The following is a 13,513-nucleotide window of genomic DNA, read 5'->3' as shown; positions in this document are numbered from 1 at the left end:
GTTTGGAAGATCTTAAAGGATCTGCTGAAGGAAATTCATCATTTGAGAATCAGCCCACAACAGGCAGAAGTATTGTTTTCATTAGTTTGTTAACAGCAATATCAGCTTTTTACTCTCTACCCAAATATTATAAGCAATAATTTTATATCTGCTCTTTTCAGCTTCCTGTTCTGGTTGTTATGATGTCTTTGAGGGTGGCTACGATTGCATGGAGAAGAGCAGAATGAAAAATGAATGGACCTTGTGATTTGGGAAATCATTTAGTAATTTAAGAAACAATCTTTTCTATGTTTTTCTGAAAAATACAAGACTATGAAAAATTTTGTCAGCCTTCAGCATATTGCAACTAATGGGATTATATCTTTCAGAGTTCTACAAAATGTAAGAAATGGTTCCAGTTGTAAAGAAACATTTCTTCATTATACATTACACACAGTTTTGCCAGATTGCTTATTTTAATTAGAGCAGAACTCTAGCTGCTGCTCATTGGTTTAGCGGGTACCATAAAATGAAGTTTATTTAATTTTCTAAAATAAGTAAAGCAGAGTGAAGTTAATTAAAAGTTAATTACAGTATAATGAATCATTCACACTCGCTGTACCAGTGTAGCCCAGATGATTACTGATGTCATCTTTCCTGAACGCCCTTACCCTCCTCATTGTGGGTTTTTCCCTCCAACAGCATGGGATGTCTCTCACATGCCTTTTTTAGCTCCACCAGTATTTTCATTGCCTAGTTCAGTCTGAAGTCTGAAGGAAAAAAAGCCTTTCCTCCCTTTCCTCATTTTTTTCTTTTTTTTTTAATGCTTTCCTCAGGCATGATTTTCATTTAGACTTCTGATTGCCTTTTAAATTTGACAGAATATACCTATAAAATTTGTTAGTAATTGTTTCATTTCCCAGCCTGGCATGTGTAGTTAACCTTGAAAGACTGATTGGACATTGACTGCACTGAACCCAACCTTTACTGGCACCACAAAGGTCGCAGAACGGCTCTCACTGAACCTGTGCCTTTAAACACAAGGTTCTGTACATATTGGAATTATAATGCTTTTACTGCTCATTAATTCATCATTAAAAAGATGTTAACTAATCTCTCTCTATAAGACTTCAGTTTAAAACTCTCTCTGGCATGAAGTGCCCCAAACCTGGCACCCAGCAACCTGAAACCTTTTAGGAGTGGCAGGGTATTTTTGAGAGGCCCGTGAAGATCATGGTTAGCATGTGTTTTAATGAAAGCAATTCACAGAGAAGGAAGGTATATTTCTTTATCTTTAAGTCTGGCAGCATCACTGCTAATATTAATATTTGGTATCTATATTATGAGAAAGTCCAAAAACTCCACCTACAGCAATAACCTCTGTTCTTCTAATTGCTGCACAAAGAGGGAATTCCTGTTCTGTTTATGGTGATTGCATGATAAAATACTCAACTATGCTATTAAAATAATGCAGCTCCAGCTCTCAGACATAGCATTGCCCATTCTTAATGTTACAATAAATATAGGACTGAAAAATCCAAATGGAAAAATACTATATTATCCATAGTGGCTAATGGCAATATCATATTGGAAAATTGAGCTCGTTGCACATACTTTAATACACAAAAATTAAGATATGATATATTGCTTATACGGGAGAACTACTGATGTTTCATGGTTTTGTTGTGCTAAGTGCTATGAAACTCACAGAAAGAAACACAAACCTTAACCTGAACAACTTAACAAATTAACAAAACATTAAACAAATGTATGCAATAAATTGAGGTATAGGTGTGAGGGATTCAGAGTGGTAATGACAGAACTTCATAATAACTTATACAGGCAGAAGGAATATCTTGAGTAAAAGCCTCACATCCACACATAAATAAATAACAAAACAAGATTAAAATGGCTTTAAAATCAAACATTCAAAACCTGTGACATACCAGAACCAGAGCTACCATGAAACCTTTGTTCAAGCTCTTTATGTGTACAGATTGTGATATGGTCTAATTAGAGTACACTTTATTTCTTCTGCTTGGCTCGTCGCTGGGATATGCAAATAAGGTCTTCCAGTCCATGGCATAGATTTTGACCACTAGAATCAGGGAAGTAGCAGATATGAACTATTATCCATTAAGCAGATGGCTCTCCAGAGAAGCAAACAATGCGCATTTCTGCTGTGGTTTGCAGCTGGTCAGAAGGTAGCAATGAGGTGCTGAAATTTCTACCCCATAAGGGGAATGTTGATCCTAGTTCAAAACAGTACTTAAAGATAACTTAGTCAAACACACGTAATTGACAGATTTTTTTTAAAAGTAATATAAAAAGTAATTTACATTTCATTCTATCATATGAGAAGTTTAGGAGCGATTCAAAATTCTGAAGCCTTGTCCGACATCTCAGTTATCTGATTTGTAAAATGAGAGCACTGGTCATTGCCTGCTTACTAGGGTAGAGGTATGAAACCTTCATTTGCAGTAAGATTTATAAATTGTAAAATAGTAGCAGCAGCACTTGGTGGGCTAGGCAGGAAGAAAACTCTTTCTCTTCCTATTACAGATCTATGCATGAAAAAAACACCAGACACCTAGGTAGGTATCTCTAAAATGTCATATTTGCACAAATTAATGGGATGCATTGCAGTGAGTGATTAGCAGCAAAATGAGAATAATTATTTATATGTAGTTATCTGTGTCAGAGAAGTGATGTGATAGTTATCAAACTGAAGTTTGTAAAGCACAGAGGTTAGACTTGAAATTAGTATTATCCCCACTACTTTGGCAACCTGAGAGGGGGTATAATCTAACAAGCGCAGAGATGTTTAGAAACAAGAGCGACAGCTATAGTGCAGGTCTTCTCAGTATCAGTAATATCTTTCAGGAGAGTATTAGAAATGACCCTCTAAGAGTCAATGGAAAGTAAGAAGCTTTTTTACAGCGTTGTTTTTGTGTCCTAGATTAAATATCTGTAACAAGACAATGGATTATAGCCTGAAAATATATGTTTTTTTCCTCTGATCATGAGTGGATGCTTGGGTGACTAGCTTACATGTAGATGGGTACCTGGACAGATATATCTGTAACATCTGCATGTAGCTAGCAGGTATGTCAAAAGTCTGAAAGGAGTCCCATGGCTTTCTGGAGAGGTAGCAGCTGTCCAGGGGACTGAGGAGAGATATCAAATTGCTATCTAAACAGGCAGAAGATGCTTGTGCTTTGGAATTCTAATCACACCACTGAAGTTAGAAGAAGAGCCTTACGCATTCTGTCTTCTCAGCAGCCATGCAAAGACTGGAAAGTATGTCTTTATTAGTATTGTTGGGTCATTTGCAGGAATCATTAGTTTAGCTGCAAGCCTAAGTTTTGCTGACTCATTTTTTTCTGTACTATGTCATTAAATTCTGTCTGAAAAGGCTTGGAAGTATTACACTGATGCAAAGCCCAAGTTGCCATCTTCATTTCCTGTCTGAGTAAACCATTTGGGCTGATATTGTAAAGCAAATTTTTGTTCAAGTGACTTATGGCTTCAGACAATGAGCACTTGTTTCACAAAAATGAGCAAGGCAGTATGTTTCAGGAAAACAAAAATTATGCAACATCAGGCACAAATGTTCTGAACATTGCCAACTAAATGAACCTCTGCAGGGAAAAGTAAATACAGAAGCCATTAAAGACTAGTCAATGTGCATTTTAGGTCTCTAAACAATAACACTGAACAGATCAGTAACAGATCCCTTCATAATTTGCAGTCTCTGCAGAAACAAAGAAGTTCTGTTGTATTTATTATCAGATAGCAGCATTCCTCTCTTGAAATCCAAATACAACAGAAACTCCACTGCCCTGTGCAGTTATTTTGGTCATGAATAGGGGCTCTGTTTAGGATCAGCAGGGTACATACACCTAGGAGGACACTATGCTCCTGAAAGTTAACTAAGAAGCTATTGACTCAAACTCTCCTGATGAACATCTCATGGCTTCAGGCTCCAAGTCTCTCCATTTGTTTTTTTTTGTTTTTTTTTTCCTTCAGTAAAATTCATTTAATTTGTAATGTATCCAGACAGTTACTCAAGTATGACAGAACACATGCAATAAATAATACAGTATTCTTACTAACTTTTTCTAAAAATATTTTCCTTGGGAACAAAAATGCATAAGTCCATTTCTTTAGGTTGGATGTTTAGATAGGTATTGGCTGTGTTTACAGCAATTTCATTGCAGAACAACTCACTATTGCTATATAGTTATAAGTTTGTTTAAAAAGTTCCTAAATTCTATGTGAAAGTAAAGATATGAATAAACTAAAATACAGTTAAAAAAATTTACAAGATGCATTAACATGTCAGACTTCTAATGTTATATGCATATATATATATGTATATAGAAATATATATGAAAAATATTTGGTAAAATAATTCACTGTAATAAAGCATCAGGGAGATCAGGTTGATGTGCCTTTAAAACTAAATTATTTAGGGATTTCTTTTGACTGTGAAAGAAAAGTGACTGTAGAACAATCACTACCTAGTCACTAAAGGCACGATTGAAGGATTGAAGCATAGTGAAGTGAGCAGAATTCCACTGAGTCCAGCTAGCTTTGTCTCACCCCCTGCAGTACTGAAACTGCAGTGAGCTTCACGCACAGATGAACTACCAGCTTTCTGGGGTGCACAGACCTGCTAACTCTCCTTAACCTCAAAGTCACTGAGGAAGTGTGGGACAGAAATGCTCATACGGGCCAGATCTGAGGGCTAGATGCAGGATAACTACAGTAGCATAAATCCTGGCAGCCTGCATCCAACCTGAAGGTGGAAATCAGTATGATATTGTACATCCTCATATGCACCTTCCATCTAAATCCCTCTTAACTCAGGCATACATACAGATGCCTCCAATGAAGCAGTACTGCAGAGGATCACACTTGGAAGCTTCCTCAAGTCTTTTGTTGTTTCACTTTCTGATTTGCCTAATCAGCCAGTCCAAACCCATACTGCTCTACCAATTTGTACTGGCTAAGGATCTGGTCCATTATGTCTATAGCTCTTATCCTTGTGATTGCCCGAAAGTCTAATGCCATGAGGATCATTTACATTTGTGGGTAAGGACTTGTAAAATCAGGACCTTAATCTACTGCTGATGTTATTATTTGACCAATTTTTTTTAAGTTGTAAAATAGTCTCTAGATATGGCTGTTAAAGTATATTTTGGTCATATCATATTAAACCCACAGGTTAATAAAAGGCTTATTGACATGTCTAATTTTAAACGAGTGACCTTTCTTATAGGCTGTTGAAACAATTGATGAGTTTACCAAATTTAACAGTTTGGGCAGAAACTCTTGTATTTCCACTAATGTCTTAACTAAACTATTCCGCTGTTTCTAAGAAGGACACCTTGGGAAAAAAGTAGTTCATCTGTGTTAAAAAAATCCTAATGTATGTTTTTTTTTCCAGAAAAATCTGACATTTCAAAAATCAAGGCCCTCAAGTCCTGCTATCAGTGACATAAATTACACCCATAACTACTGATCAACTAAAAACTGTGACAAGACTGTAAAGACACTGCTGCATAAGAAAAGTTTCAAAAGGGATGCATCTGGAAATGTGGCTGATGATTGGTACAACACAGGCAAGCATGGGACTCAGGATGGTGCAGCTCATAGAAAAGGGGTTTGCTCTGGGGTGCTCTGGGGTGCTGTGGGATTGCTGTAGCCCTCCAGTGACCCCATGAGTGCAGAGCAAACTTAGTCACCAAAGGAGAAGTGACGCTGCAGACTCACACCATAAGCGTCTGGGTACTGTGGAGCTTTGCACTGGGTTATCTGTTCAATATGTGTACTGATATTTGTTGAACATGCATAGTGATAGCTGTTGAATATATAGCTCTAATAAATTCTTATACTTGACAAATGACGATCTCTCAAGTTCAGTGCAACTAACCCCAGAATCTGAAAGAATCCCACACACCCCTCTAGTCGTGGGTCACAGTGGTCTGTCCTCAAATTTTACATTAAAGACTTAGTGGGAATAATGCTTTTACACTTCCATCATCTTTTGGGGAAAAGTGAGATCTGTTTCATTCTTTGATAGAATGATCATAGGTGCCCATGTTTACAGTAGGATGCTGTGAATTCAAGCACACAGAGGCCAGCTTCTGCAGGTCTGATCCTTCTGGCAGCATCCGGTTGGTATACAGTGGGTGCCTACTCTGTGACAGAATAAATTTACCAGAATGATCCCACATGCCAAAAGCACTAATGCATTTGCACTATACAAATGTACAGTACATACACACTAATATCCTAATTTACAAATATTAGTTATACAACACAAATATTCGCCCTGAGTTTCTAAATGACTGTGTCATGGAACACTAACTTTGAACAACATGGAATCTAGCACGACATGCAGCATGAAAGCCTGAACAAAAAGTGTTCATTTCTTTGTGGAAATATTTATCTGAATAAAGGAACATTCATCTACAGATTTTGTGGGCCAACCGTTTGCCACCTGAGGTTTTAAAAGGTGAGTAAAGATTGACGGATACTGTTTGCTACTACTCAGAGAAAACTATGCACATACATATTCATTTTTCTTGCTTGATACTGTTATTACTACAACATATCTACTTTCTGTACTGCCACATGATATTCTGACACTGTCAGTAGTAAGTAAAGACAGGGAGGGATTCTGAAGTCAATGCTATCTGAAGCATGGCAGATGGTGCCCCACCTACACTTTAGGATTGCAAACATTCCCTACTATGCCACAGTTCTGAATGCTATCTAGATTTCAAAGCCGAAAGCTGGGACAATAGTTGTTGATCTATCTATTTTAGCTTTTACAGTAAGGTCATTGCCATAATATCTGGGGAGGTAGGGAAATATTCTGGAGTGGGATGATGAAGGAGAGAGAAAACAGTCATCTTCCATCAGTTTCCCCACTTCAGAATGGAAGAAAGATAGGCCACTTTAAAGTTACAAAAAGACTTTTCTTTTTGCTTTCACTGTTCTTCCTTTCTAATTTTATCTTACATTGCCTCTTTCTCTTCCTCCTCTTCCTTTCACAAATTGCACACAGTCCTATTCATAAGTGGCACTCACCTAGTCTATGTTGACTTGCTCACAGTTGCATTTCCTTTCTCTTATATATTCATTCTTTCTATCAAAACGCAGCTAGCTCTTCTGAGCAATCCTTTCCTAAGAGCTGTCAGTCCACCCTGTCTGAATCCCAAATCTTTTCTCTTTATTAATAGGTGCCCTCAGTCTAGCCCATTTCTGGATACATAACCTTGCCTGATCACCAATTATCTGACAGCTTCATCGTCCAGTGCAAATGAAGACCATTTTTTGATTAGAAGCTCTCTTCACATGTGCTGAAAATCTGTATTTTAGCCATTTTTTCCCTCTTCTGTAGCATTCATTCCTCTCCAACCTCTTTAAAACCACTTCCACTGGCTTCTCTAAATCCCTTTATATAAGCTCCTATCCTATCCTATCCTATCCTGTCCTGTCCTGTCCTGTCCTGTCCTGTCCTGTCCCATCCTGCTCTGCCCTGCCCTGCCCTGCCCTGCCCTATCCCATTCCATTCCATTCCATTCCAAAACTTAGACTGTGGTCATCAATGCAGAATTCAACAACTTGCGAGGCCTTAAAATGTGACTTATGTCTGCCATGTGTTTGTTTTGTCAAAGGAGGAAAGTACATGCTGTAGAGCTTCTTGTTCTGGTAGACTTTCTTCTCGTTTTAGGAATAAATTTGTGCTAGATCTGAAGGAGCAGGAGAAATAGAAAGAGAATATGTATAGCAGGATTTATACAGATACACAAAAAACTGTTCTGCTCCTCCTAATCACAAGCCTTCTCTGTTGCAATTCCATTAGGTCCCTGAGCTACGGTCGGTGGTCTACCCTTGTACCCCCTCATAGCAGCTACTATGTTAGGAGCTGAAGCCCTGCTAATAGACTTCAGCATCTATTGTGGCACTATATTAGCTTTTAAAATGTAGGAGCCTAGCTGTCACTGCATTTGTTGCTCAAGGACACTTCGGAGAGCACTTCTTTTCCTTTTGCTGTGGTAACTAGTTGGTGTGTTTTCCCTGAGGTCTTGCTGCTGTCTGAATTAGAGGTTCCTGATGAAGTGTGTAACACACTTTGGGAGACTGAAAGTGCAGTCCCTGAATAGACTTTATCTGGAAAAGAAACAGGAGGCTACAAGTGCAGAATAAACAGCAGAGAGAATCTGGATGAAGGTATATGTGTTTCCTGATGTTTTTTGTTTCCAGTTTTGCTTTATGTTGAAGACAGCTCAATAGCAGAACAACCTATGCTAGCCTGCTTCACCTGGTAGCAGAAGACAGAGTTATAGAGTTTCTTTCATGTTATTGCCTGTAAGTTCAACCGGTATGATTTAGCAGGCTATGTTTCCGATAAGCATTCTTAACCACTACATCATGTATTTCTGTAAGGTTAGGCTATTTGGAGCTGCTACTGATTTCAAATGAAATTCTAAGTACCCAAACTGCATGGAAGTCTTCATAAATACAATTACAGCATTGTCAGTACTCCTTCCTTTTCTTTTCTTTTATGCAAATTTTTACCAACATGGGACAACAATATAAGAAAGCCTTATCAATGATTCATTAACTCCTTTCCTTTTCCTTTTATTTTTCTTCTGAAGCTGTTCATTAGCAACTTCTGCAACATAGTGTATGGATATATGGAGGCTGATGTACATAAAATGTCATCAGATGTTCAGATGAAGCTAGCCTGGTATTGCCATAGAAAAAATATATATTATAATGTTTATTCAGCAGTTTCTCAGATGAATTTACCGCCTAGGACCACAAAACAAGCTCCTTACCACTGCAGGAGTCCAAAGCAGTGATAATTTATTTGCTTACTCTTCCTCTTTTCTTTTGAAACTCCAAGGGTCTGAGGTGTTTGGATTTTTTTTGCATTAGCCAGCTTATATCTGCTTAAGGAGATAGATGAGTATTGTGTGGCTCACAGGAATAGTGAAAGTAGAAGGACTCTTCTGGATTATTTTCTGTGTCAAGGTCTGCTATATGTGGGACAAGACCCAGTGACCCAGATGGCTCTTGTAATGCCATATGTTCCTATTTAGGAAGGAAGAGAAGAAAAATACACATAATTTCATCCTTTTTTGGTACCTTACCTCACCTTTCTTTTCCTAACATAAACTGAAATCCAGTGACCAGATTCAGAACAGGAAGAATTAAATCATCACAGGTCAGAAGCCTTCACCTTCCCAATAGCAAATATTCTATTCCTACCTCAAAAAACTTGGAAATAATTGTGCTACCAAATGAATAATATTGCCTCCCTATTTTTTATACTGCAGCCACTCATAAGGTACTCAAGAAGCTCTGTGTGCAGTCTTAACCTGATATGAAAATCATACCTTCAGCAACTGCATTATTATGTTCTGCAATCTGATTAGTTCTCATGAATTAAATAGGGTGGGGCTGGGTTAATATTTCAATAGAAGATGAGAGAGTTTGTATTTATTCATTGGGCAATTATGTGGCTATCTTGGGCAGTATAATATATGCCAGTCCACTGGTAGATAGCAGTGGGTTATCTGTGATGCTACTTTTTGGATGTAAACAGAGATTTGACCACTCCTATTTAGCAAGTACTTTTTTGCTTCCCAAAATAATTACCTTCAATATTCAGGAGAGATCCAATTCTGGCAATTATTTTTGGATGACGTACATTTTGATGAATTTTCAGCTGCCTGTGATACTCCACTTGTTTGCTTGTCTCCAGTGCGAATGCAATATTTCTACAATCTCTTAAAATATTGATCAGAATACCAACTTCTGGTACCTGGTAAGCAGTACCTTAGTGACTGATGAGTTATTGTATGTTTCAGCTTGTAAATGTAACGTCCTAATTGCATTATTTGTAACTGTCGTGGTTAATTGATTAAAAAAGTGTAATTCATTAGAAATATACCCAAGAACCTCAAATTCCTGAAGAGTCTTGATATTTTTTCAAAGTAATTTGAGGTCACTGTGATGAAAATTATTCAGATCTTCATGAACAATATTCAGATCTTCATGAACAATACAGTAAGCTACCAAGTAGTACAAATGCGTTTATTCAGTTAAATCTTTCAGATATTTTTGGTGCACTTCTGCATTCAATACGATTATTTAGACCACAGCTGAACTAAAGGGTGTGTTATTCCAGAATTCATATATATGTCCCACAAGCACTTTCAACAGTACAATATTTACATTTAAAAGAGACTAAGGAAGTTCATAAGTTTGTAACTGCCCCAAATTTCACAATTTTTCTGCTAGCTACTTTTACTAAAGCCATTTAAAGTTAAAATGTAAATTGTAAGCTAAATTCCCCAGGTCTCTCAATTCTCTCTAGATAGATAGACAGTATTCACATGTAAGAGATGACTTCTACTCTGAAGTATTCTATTGCTATTGAAATAATGTTGCTGAAAGTAGTTTTGTATATCTCAAAATGGAAGAAATACGTTAAGCACAATCACAGCAAGTAGATGTGTTACACACATGCACTCACACACTAATATCTATATGAAAGACAACCCAAAGGTGAAGAATGTCAGCTTAAACTGCATATGCAATCTTTTGAAGGTTCAGTAAAGGGTAGCTAGCTGTTAAAAAGACACTGACAACATTGATTTGCTTTACATTTTTCTAATGTCTCAATCTTTAATTTTTAACTCAGAACACTGTAATTAGAATGGCCCTCATTAAAAAAAAAAGAAAAAGAAAGAAAGAAACTGAATTATAGAAGTTTTCAAGTTGTTATGGGAGTTTTTCAGTTTCCCCTTTTGATACTTAGATACGGCTTTTGTGGATGCCTGAGAGAAATAGCACAAGCTCACTTCCCTTTCTTTCTTCTTCCTTCTTTCTGGATACAAAATGCCTTTCTGTCTGTTCTTGAGTTCCCATTCCACAGAGACTTTCTGTTGTGCCATGAACTAAATAGCAGAAGGAAGTATGTAAAGAATGAAGTGAAGAAAACTAGAAAGAGAGGGAATGTATTTCTCTGGACTGAAGAGTTACCTTTAACAGTCATGGATGCAAAATTTCTCCTAGAAACCTAGTTTTCAGTGTGTACAGTGTTCAGTTTTCTCTAAAATCTGGCCAAATTTCTAGCACTTAAAGCCTAGTTAGTCCTTGTCCTAGTCCTTCCGCATGTAGTCATTGCACTGCTGAAAGTGTGGGATGTACTCTGCAGGGTTGTTAACTGTTTTTCTGGGTGGGCCACATGGCATAAAGCTGTAAAAAGAAACTCCAAAAGCTCTCTTACATTTTCTTGGGAAGTTTGCATTTAGTTCATAAAGCACTGAATTTGCTAGGTAGAGTTTTAATGAAGGTCAAGAAAAGGACCTGGAAACAGGGTTTATGAAAGTGTTGTAAGGTTCATTATTGTCATTGTGCGGAAAAGGATAATTTCCCTAAGAGAAATGGTGACATATACATAATAAAGTCCCTGTCCCTGTCATGACAGCTCAAGAGCATGCCATCGTTACCACCTATGTCACACTGCAGGTGTGCCTGCCATATGGGTGACAGCCGCTGACTTCTCTGATCAACACATAATTATCTCTGAATAAAAATGCACGTGTAAGTAGCTGGACATAATGGATTGAGGACCCAGGGCAAAATCCTCTTTACTGTGTCACACAGCACCACCTGGGGGTAGGAGAGAGTTAAAGAGAGCTGCTGAAGCTGGGGCAACCTTGAGAAACCTGCCACGATTAGGCCATGCTGAGGTTATCGTGTTTATCCTTCCTGTCTTCTTTTGGATAGAAGAGGTCACTTGGTTAATGGTAGGATGCCCCTGATGGAAAAGGTCCTACTGATCAGGGCTATTCTCCCCTGATCTAACCATATATCTCTCTCGCAGCATCTGGATAGTTTCCATTTGCAGAGTCCCCTTCCCCCATAAGATAATAAATATCATATCACAAGGATGGCAGTGCTCCTTCATGGAACACTGACTGTTTATTAGAGGCAAAAAGTTTAAGAGAAATGCTAACAATGTTCATTAATGGCCTGCATCCAGGTTTAATGAGGCATGTCAATATGCGGACTGGGCAACATCAGTGGCATAATAGTGGTGGTAAATGGGAGTAATTGTATCCAATTGTACGGCACAGCTTCCAGGAATGAGCCCGAACTGCCAACTGACAATGACAGAGCAATTATGGGAAGGCAAGCGAGCTGTGTCAAATTAGCACTTGGTGAGAACTCATTTTTCAGAGATGTGCTTGCTCTACAACACCACAAGTGATAGCTACTTTATTGTGAGTGATAGGAAGACCAGCACTTAGACTGATGTTCTGATTTGTCAATAGCTGTATTTGAAAGCTTAGTGTCACAAATATATAGAGATATTCAGGGAGAGAGGCACACTGCTCATGATCCGAAGGATAAGAACGTTGCTGAGAAGGTCATCTGTCAGTGTGAGCTGTCAAAGAGAGATCACACTCTATGAAAAGGGAACATTCAGCCGACTTAAGTAATTACCTTTGACTGAGATTTGAAGATGTCTTCTTTTGTTGGCCTACATTGACTGCATAATTTATAATTTACTGCAATCAGGGAAGGACCAGGAATTATAACCAAGAAAATTTTTATTTTATTTTTCATAATGACTTTTTTTTTGCTCCCTTAGTGCCTTGGCACGAAAAAGTTGTTTATTGATGAAATCTTTTTTAATAACTCCCCCAAATCAGCCTTATCTTTTAACACATCACATCCAAATTAGAACGTTTATTTTATTTTTATTTTACTTAACTGCAGGTGTAAGCCATACTCTATGCCATCTTATAAAGTACATTGTATTCTTAATGTGGTTTTACATGCTTTGTAGGATTACTAGTTGAAAAGGATAAAGGAATAATTCAATTTTGTCTTTCTAGTACAGAGTAACGAAAAAAAGATTTGGAGTACTAAGCACTGAAATTGTAATCCACATCCTATTCTGAGATAGAGATCAGCTTGATATAGTTGTCAGAACTGTAGAGAGATAAGTATTGTAGCAAATATTTTAGAACTTTGTGGATTAATAGAATTTTCATTGCTTGGTGTCTTTTTTCCCCAGTAATCTCACTGGATCAATGTTTGAAAAGTAATTTCTTAGCCTTTAATAATCTTAAAAACAAAAGATAATATATGACCAATTATGCTCTGGGGTATAACAAGTATTACATTTTTGTTTTTTATCTTAATAGGAAAAAATATCTACTTATATTTTATTAACTAAAAATATAGCATGAATTGTTATCAATGTAGCTTTTAAATTTTTATTTTCTCAATAAAAATGTCATTTTGGAAACCTTTCTCTGGTTTTCCTTATTCTACTTCCCATCATAGGCTGTTTAGCGTACCAAACTTTCTGCTTCAAACAGGGACATCATTTTATTGGGAGTGGCTGAATGATTAATGAATTGTAACAAAAAAAGACCAGGGATTAACATGCCTTCTGGTCAAAAACTGTTGTTTAATTCCAGGTGTATTG

The sequence above is a fragment of the Struthio camelus genome, chromosome 1 (assembly GCF_040807025.1).
Source record: "Struthio camelus isolate bStrCam1 chromosome 1, bStrCam1.hap1, whole genome shotgun sequence".
Taxonomy (NCBI): Eukaryota; Metazoa; Chordata; class Aves; order Struthioniformes; family Struthionidae; genus Struthio; species Struthio camelus.
The sequence above is the reverse complement of the archived record's forward strand: the minus strand, read 5'-3'. Positions refer to the sequence as shown.